Source organism: Budorcas taxicolor, chromosome 3 (genome assembly GCF_023091745.1).
Source record: "Budorcas taxicolor isolate Tak-1 chromosome 3, Takin1.1, whole genome shotgun sequence".
In the NCBI taxonomy this organism is placed as follows: Eukaryota; Metazoa; Chordata; class Mammalia; order Artiodactyla; family Bovidae; genus Budorcas; species Budorcas taxicolor.
In genome coordinates this window covers 53,291,328-53,299,427 of record NC_068912.1, presented here as the reverse complement: position 1 = coordinate 53,299,427, position 8,100 = coordinate 53,291,328, and positions in this window count along the sequence as shown.

Genomic DNA, 8,100 nt, shown 5'->3' with positions numbered 1-8,100 from the left:
TGCACTAGGACTTTCTTCCACCTGTATTCTCAGAGTTTATCTGGGTTTAAAGGAAAAGAGAGAAGATGGGAAGAGGAATTCTACCCCTCATTTATATGGAATGACTCCACTTTTAACTGTTTCTTTACACTTCTGCATAATGTTTCTAAAAACAATCACAACTCTTCTTCAAGCCCTTTCCCCTGGGGTTTCTGTTTAGGTGTGGAAAATTGACCACATGTATCTCTCTCCTCTCCCATTTCCATTAAAATAATATTCAAAGAAGAAAACGAAAATTATATAAACACACAGGGACAAGGACACAGGAAAGGAGACAATGGGTAAGAAAAGCTAAGATATTTTTGGTAGATGGGAAGTAAACGGAGAGTAGTAAATGATTCAGCAGAGAGAGGAAGTTAAAATACAAAGATTTGCAGGGGATAAACACCCATAAGAAATGAGCAGATTCAGCCAACAAAACTCCAGAAAAAAAGAATCAAGGTTGGACATCAGGTACAACATGATGGGATTAGGAAATAAGGAGATATAGTAGAAATCAGGGAGAATTAGAGGAAGGTATGTTAGGATATGGGCTTCCCTGGTGGCTCAGAGGTTAAAGTGTCTGCCTGAAATGCGGGAGACCCAGGTTCGATCCCTGGGTCGGGAAGATCCCCTGGAGAAGGAAATGGCAACCCACTCCAGTATTCTTGCTTGGAGAATCCCATGGGCGGAGGAGCCTGGTGGGCTACAGTTCATGGGGTGGCAAAGAGTCGGACACAACTGAGCTATTTCACTTCACTTCACTTCACTTCACTTCACTTCATGTTAGGATATGGAGCTTTTGGACTCCTGGGGCCACTGCATGAATGCATGCTTCAGTTGCCTGCCAGGTTCGTCTGTCCATGGGCTTCTCCAGGTAAGAATACTGGAGTGAGTTGCCATGACCTCCTCCAGGGGGTCTTCCCAACCCAGGGATCAAACTTGTATCTCCTGTGTCTCCTGCACTGGGCAGATTCTTTACCCACTGAGCCACCTGGGAGGCCTCCTGGAGCCACTGCACAGTCCAAACAACCAGATTCTATTCTTTGCCTCTCTCCTCCCACCACCTCCCACAATCCACCACACTCCTCCACATTCATCTCAGAAAATAGAGATTTAATCTCTGAAAAGGCTGAATCAAGGAGGCTCTGGATTGGGGAACATGGCCACATCAGAGGGCAAATGATGAGGTGTAAAGGCCAAAAATAGGGCATTAAGTGACAGCAAGTATATTGATTAGAGAGAACTTGGCATTGTTTCCCTGCACTGTCCACAGATTGAGAAATCCAGTCATAAAGTGCCCAGGCAGGAATCTGGAGGAGTCTACTCTTAAGAAAATGAAGAATCCCAGAGAAAAGGCTATGAATATGTGGACATATGAAGTTCCTTCAACTAAAAAGCCAGCTCACCACTTACTTACCTACCAGAAAACCCACAAATGTGAAGGAATCTTGCATAATCCATGCAAAGTCCATGCAAAGGAATTTTCCATAATCTTTTTAGTACTTCATTCTTAAACATGAACAGAGGGTCAAGGATTTCCATGCATCTAAGGAAAACCTTCAAAATCAGAGAGACTAACATATGGAAAACAGAAGAGACAAACTATGGCCTTTGCAATATGATGCTAAGGGAAGGGATGCGGTAGAGCCTAGGAATAGCTCTTTTTTTTGTTGTAGTACAAAATGGATGCTTTAAACCAGTGGTTCTTGACCTTGCCTGCACCACAATCACCTGGGAGCTTTAAAAATGCTGATTGATGTCTGGGCCCCACCTCCAGAGATTCTGATTTAATTAGTCTGAAGTGAGCCCTGGGTATTGAATTTTTAAAAACTTCCCAAGTGATTTTGACATACATCCAAGTTTAAAAACTGCTATCTTAAACTATAGATATATTTTACTTAGATTAAAACACAAAAAGTTAATTTTTATTAAAATATTGTACTGCTTTTTTAAAATAGAAAAAAAATGGGTTACAGGATCTATCCTGGCACTCCTGTTTGGGGAAGCACACTGAATGAAACCGCCCACCCTGGCCAGGCACCATAGTAACCATTTGATGAGTTGGTTTGACAGGAGATCCTGGTAAGGAATGCAGAACTAATAAGCCACCACCAACCAGAATTTGGGAAAGGTAAAAAGGTGACACCATGTGTCCAACCACCTCCCAGAATCCTCGTTGGCAACCATCTTGGCTGAGCATTGCGTGCACCACCAGAAAGGACTCTGAGTCAGAATGATTGGCCAAAGACAACCCAGAAACTAACCCTATTACCATAATACCCGAGACTGTGAGCCATGCAGCAGAGCAGTTCTCCTGGGTTCCCTTACCCTATTGCTCTCCACCTGGGTGCCCTTTCTCAATAAAGTCTCTTGCTTTGTCAGCACATGTGTCTCCTCAGACAATGCATTTCTGAATGTTAGACAAGAGCCCGCTTTCAGGCCCTGGAAGGGGTCCCCCCTTCCTGCAATACTCTAGGTGCTGTTATCTCCCCCGGATCATTTTTTAGCTCCCACAGTTAAGTGCCCATACCCACACACACCTTGACCCTCCCTGTGGACCTCGGTTCTCTTTCCTTTGCTTTTTGTTCCTTACTCATCCCACTTTGAGTACTTTCATAGTTAATTACTTTTCTTTGCCTATTGATACAGAAAGTGTCCTCGTATGTCCTGCCTGATCCCACTCTGCCATGATCACCCAGGATAATGCAAGGTCTTCCCTCACCAATCTTTTACCATTGCTTGCTTTCTGTCTCATTTATGTCATGATGAATGCCTTCACTGTTGTGGACATCCAAAAATAGCTAGGAAGTCATCTGGCCATTCAAGTTTGTCTAACTCCCCAAACTTGGAATTGTATGAACACACCACATTTTTAGGAGCCTTGTGGGCCACAGTCCCTGAGGTCTCAAAGAGTCAGACTCGACTGAGCGACTAACACAAGAACAGAAGGCCCATTTACCACAAACATTGTTCTTGTTATTTGCTTTAATCTTTACGGCAACTATGTGAGGTGAAACATCAATATCCTTACTTCACAATGTGCGCAAATAGTCTCAGAGAGACTGACTGGCAAGCCTGGTGTTGTCCAGGCAGCAAACAGCAGGGCTTGGACCTAAATTTGGGCCTTTTAGGTCTGCTCTAGTTTTAGAACAACACCTCTGCCCTTGTTTTGAGATTTAAGTTGGGCAAATCTTCTTGCTTTCCCAATAGATGCTTAATATCATGAAAATGAGAACCATATATTACAATTAAAACATCTAGTAATTGGTGCAAATTCAGTGCCTTGTACATTACAGGCACTCTAAAGGTATTTGCTTATTTGATTGTGGTAACAATAACTGGGAATATTTCCTGTGCCAGGTCATTACAGGGATTTTCTTATTTAATCATTGCAAGCAGTATATGAATTGGTAAATTATTATTCTCCTTTTAAAAACCAATAACCAAGCTGGAGAATGTAAAGGGACATGCACAAAGTCACACGGCCTGTCGGGGTAAAGCCGAGGCTGAATTCAGAAATGACGGAGTTCAGAGCTCAGAACTCCCTTGCCTCATTTCACCTCCATGTACAATCACCAAGACTGGCTCTTGTTATGAAGCCCTCTCAATCCAGATTTAGATTCCCTAAAACACAACTGGAAGTGAAGATAGGACAAAATGTTACTCATCTGGTGGTTGGTATTCACCATGGCAGGCTCGAGTACTGTTCTAATGAAGGCCCACACAAATAAACAAACCGGTGTGTCAACCTTTGTCTTGCAGTCCATCCCTGCTTCCTAAAAACAGTGCAAGTCCAAGGAACGCTAATGGATGTGTCAACCAGACCTTTAAACCTCAGGAAAAAGAAAAAAAATCTGCAAACAATGTTTGAACCTTGGCCTCAAAAGTTTTAGAAAATAAATGCACACACACACACACACACACACACACACACACACACAAATACCCACACACACGGGTTTTTTTGGGCACATGGCAATGGTTGTGAAGTAAATATATCCCACTGCACTGATCTTACATCTTGTCACATTAATGTTTCAGAGCACTCAATATAAATATTAAAACTAATAGCTTCACTCTTCAGCTATTACTCCTCCATCCCCTGAAATCATCATAAAACTTTCAAAGCCTTTTAGAACATTTACACACTTGAATCTGATGGTGGGGAAAGGAGATTCACACAACGCAGCCCATAAGCTTAAATAATAGTGAAGAGCTGTTTATGGAATATGCTTTATTTATTCATCATTTCAAGTAAAGTTTCCGTTTTGATGGAGGAGGAAAAAAAAATCAAAGTATAGCTGTCAAGGGAGAAGCCTGAAGTATTGCTTTTCTATACTGAGGACTTGCAGAAAAAAGAAGTCCATGAGAATCTCAGTCCAAGGTCAATCAATGCTAAGGCTGTGGGTACGTAAACAGCTAATGGATTGTAAAGACACATAGCAGTGTTATGAATTTTTAAAGAGCAACTCTTCAGCACAGAACCCCATAAATCAATGATGACTTATTGGCTGGATCAATTATGCAAACTTTTAAAACATTTAATGACAGGTAATGAACAGGTCTCTGGAGGACACCAGTCAACAGAGTTTTTTGGAGTTGTAGTTACATCTGCTTAAGTGAATTGAGTAGAGACAGTCATTCCTAGGAAGTAATTAAAAGTTAAATCTAAGAGGCTGCCCAAAGTGAAAGTGCATAATTGCTGTAGGCTTCTTACATACCTTAGGTAGCTAGGGAAATGGGTTGCCTCCTGATGTATTTATAGACAGTCCAGTTTGGTTTTAGACTAGGGTAACTTTTCCAGCAAGTTCCTATTTCTAAGCATTTATCTGAAGGTTTTTTTTGGCAAAGTAATCTGAGCAGCAACGAGAAAGAATTTTTGAAAGAAGAAAATGTATAGTATGGGTGATGACACAGATATGTGCTTATAATTACTTATTTTGAAATCAACTTTGGAGGAATAGACAAACAGGCAGAGATGGGGTGATACTGCAAGATTCTGCTCCATCTGGAAGCACAGGATCTAAAGATAAATGTGGATTGACTAATCCCACAGAAAGTCTCTCATCATCACTTACGGCATTACAGCACTTTAACTGCATATTAAAACAATGACCCGGTGAAACATGAAGGACTTCGGAGAGGAGATTCCTGAACTTAACAGTCCTTTAGAGTTTAAACACTGATTTTTTTAATTGTATAACTTCAAATAAGTTTTAAGATTATGAGAAAGACAAAAGTTAAACATGCCATTCCATCCTAAGCATGGTTCTTTACATTTAAACCACTGACACTGAAGCCATTTTCTGAGTTAATATAGTTAAAGCATCACTCAGAACAGATAAAGCCTTCCAACAGAACCGGAAAACACTAAAAATTCTGATATTTCTGTATTGCTCACTCATTTTACTGCTCAGCAGAAGGATGTTAAAAAAGGAAACATATAAAGGAAGTTGGTTATAGAGTGCCTGAGTTCAAGGATCTCTGTCCTGGGATTGTTTTCTATGTTGGAGAAGCTTCTTTAGAATTGTGACTGGATTTTCAAAATACTTTTAGTTAAGAAGGGGGAAAGAAAATGTCTTAATCACATTACTGATGTTTGGTTGTTTCCTTTTCTCCAGAGGCTTTGCTAACTACCAAACTCACATAAGAAATTTGACTCTCTGTGTATGTTTAGTGGAGTTAGGCTTCCCTGGTAAAGAAGATCAGAAGAGACGTTGGCATCATTTCTATCCTCAAATTGTGAATATACTTACTGTCATATTCATATTCATGACTAAGTAAAATGAGTCAATTTCTCTGATATCCAGATCTTTTATTAAAATGTATACATTATAATTTGTACTGATAAATAAACAGGAACCCATGGTTAAGAAGTAAACAGACATGGTTTCAAATCATAAATCGGATATTTACTGACTGTATGACTGTAGGTGAGTTTCCTAACTTCTCTTGTTTTATATCCTCATCTGTAAAGTGTATAGCATAATTCATACCTTGAAAAAAAAAATCTAGCATATGGGTATCCAAAAATGGCAGTAGTTATTATCTGTCAAATCTAAAATATCCCTGGGAGCAATAATTACAGAGTAACATCAGTTCAAGGGTTGTTGCAAGATTCAGGGAAATGTCCTTCCACTAAAGAATGTCACCTTTTAGAATAACAATCGCTATTAACACTGAGGTATTTATCATGTGTCAGGTGTTTTACCTGCTCTAGTGCATCCGAGTCTGTCAACTCTTGGATACAAGCGTTACTATGACTTTTGTACAGATGGGATCTTTGAAGCTCAAAGAAATTAGGAGACTTGCCCAAAGCCATCTAGATATAAAATGGCAGAATCAGTATTCAAAAGTAGATCAAACTGGGTTTGGCCAGAGGCCACTAGGCCATGACGCTGAGCTTTAATTGGCTAAACAAGTGACTAAAAATACTACACCTAAATTTTTCTCCATTTAGAAAAAAAAGAACAAGTTTTACCATAGTGAATTTCTCCTAACTGTCTAGGCAAACAAATAAAGATTATAATACTGGTCATGAGGTTGAAATTTATCCGAGGTATGAAGGAGCGAGAGGCGACGGTGGGCAGCTTTAGTGCACGTACATGACGTGCCGAGTAATTCTATCAGACAGGAGTCGTGCTGTGAGTAATAAATGGTCTGTTTCTCTGACCCAGGGGTCTTGTGTCTTCTGTCAGTTTATGTACATAAAACAATGGCAGGCTAACTTGTTAGCTTCCAAGTAGGGTAAAATCTCAGACCCTTCACAGTTTCTGACTTAACACTGAGGAGGAGAGGTCATAACTGTCATACTTCCACATGGAAGGAAGCATCAGAAGTGTCCCCTGACACATGAGTTCTCAGAGTTTCCTGGCAGAACGAAAGGTGGGGCGTGGGATGGTGGAGAAAAAACTTTCAGAACATCTTCTGCTGGGGCCTCTATTCTCCTCAAGAGAAGAGCTAAAGAGAGAGATGTAAATTAAAACCCAGTCAAATGTCACTGCACATTAAACAAATGGCAAATATGAAAATGTTGGCCAGGACTTCCCCAGAAGTCCAGTGGTTAAGACTCTGTGCTTCCACTTCAGGGGGCATGGGTTCGATTCCTGATCTGGGAGCTAAGCTCCCACAGGACTTGCAGCAAGGCCAAACACACACACACAAATGAAAGAAATGAAAAGAAAATGCTGGATAACCAAAGTGGTGAGAAAATGTGAGGTGAGAGGACCATACATTCACTGCTGGTGAGAGTGTAAATGGGAGTGATTTACTCTTGAGAGAGTAATTTGGCAATACTAATAAAGTTGAAGATACCAACTCAGAGTTCTTGAAATTTTACTCCTAAAGGTATACTCTGAAGAAACTCTTACAGAAGTTACATATATAAGAATGTTTATTATAGCACTGTTTGTAAGTGAAAATAGAAAAAAATTTAATATCCATGAAGAGGAGAATGAATAAATGAAGGTAAATTCATGCTACATAGAAGCTTAAATGAATAAACAAAATGACATATAACAATATGGATAAATCTCAAACACATAATATTAAACTAATGAAAGTATTAATAAGTTGGTGACACATACTTAGAGCATAATGCAATTTGTATAAAATTCTAGAACATATGAAAAAATGATAAATATTTTAGGGGAGCATTCCCCAAATTTTTTGGCCCCAGGGACCGGCTTTGTGGAAAAGAATTTTTCCAGGGACTTGAGGTGGGGCGATTGTTTTCAGGATGGTTCAAATGCATTACATTTATTGTGCACTTTATTTCTAATCTAATGCTGCTGCTATCTGACAGGAGGTACTGGTCTGTGGTCCGGAGGTTGGGGAACCCTGTTTTAGGGATACATTCACATGCAATAAAAGCATGCACAAGGTGGGTATTTGATAATAGGAGGACAAATGGAATGGCATAAGGAAGGGCATATGGAGGTTCTTAAATTATAGCTGTGATATGTTATTTTTTAAGCCTACTGGCAATGAGTGAATGGGGCTTCCCTGATAGCTCGGTTGGTAAAGAATCTGCCTTCAATGCAGGAGATCCTGGTTCAATTGCTGAGCAATGAGTGAAGT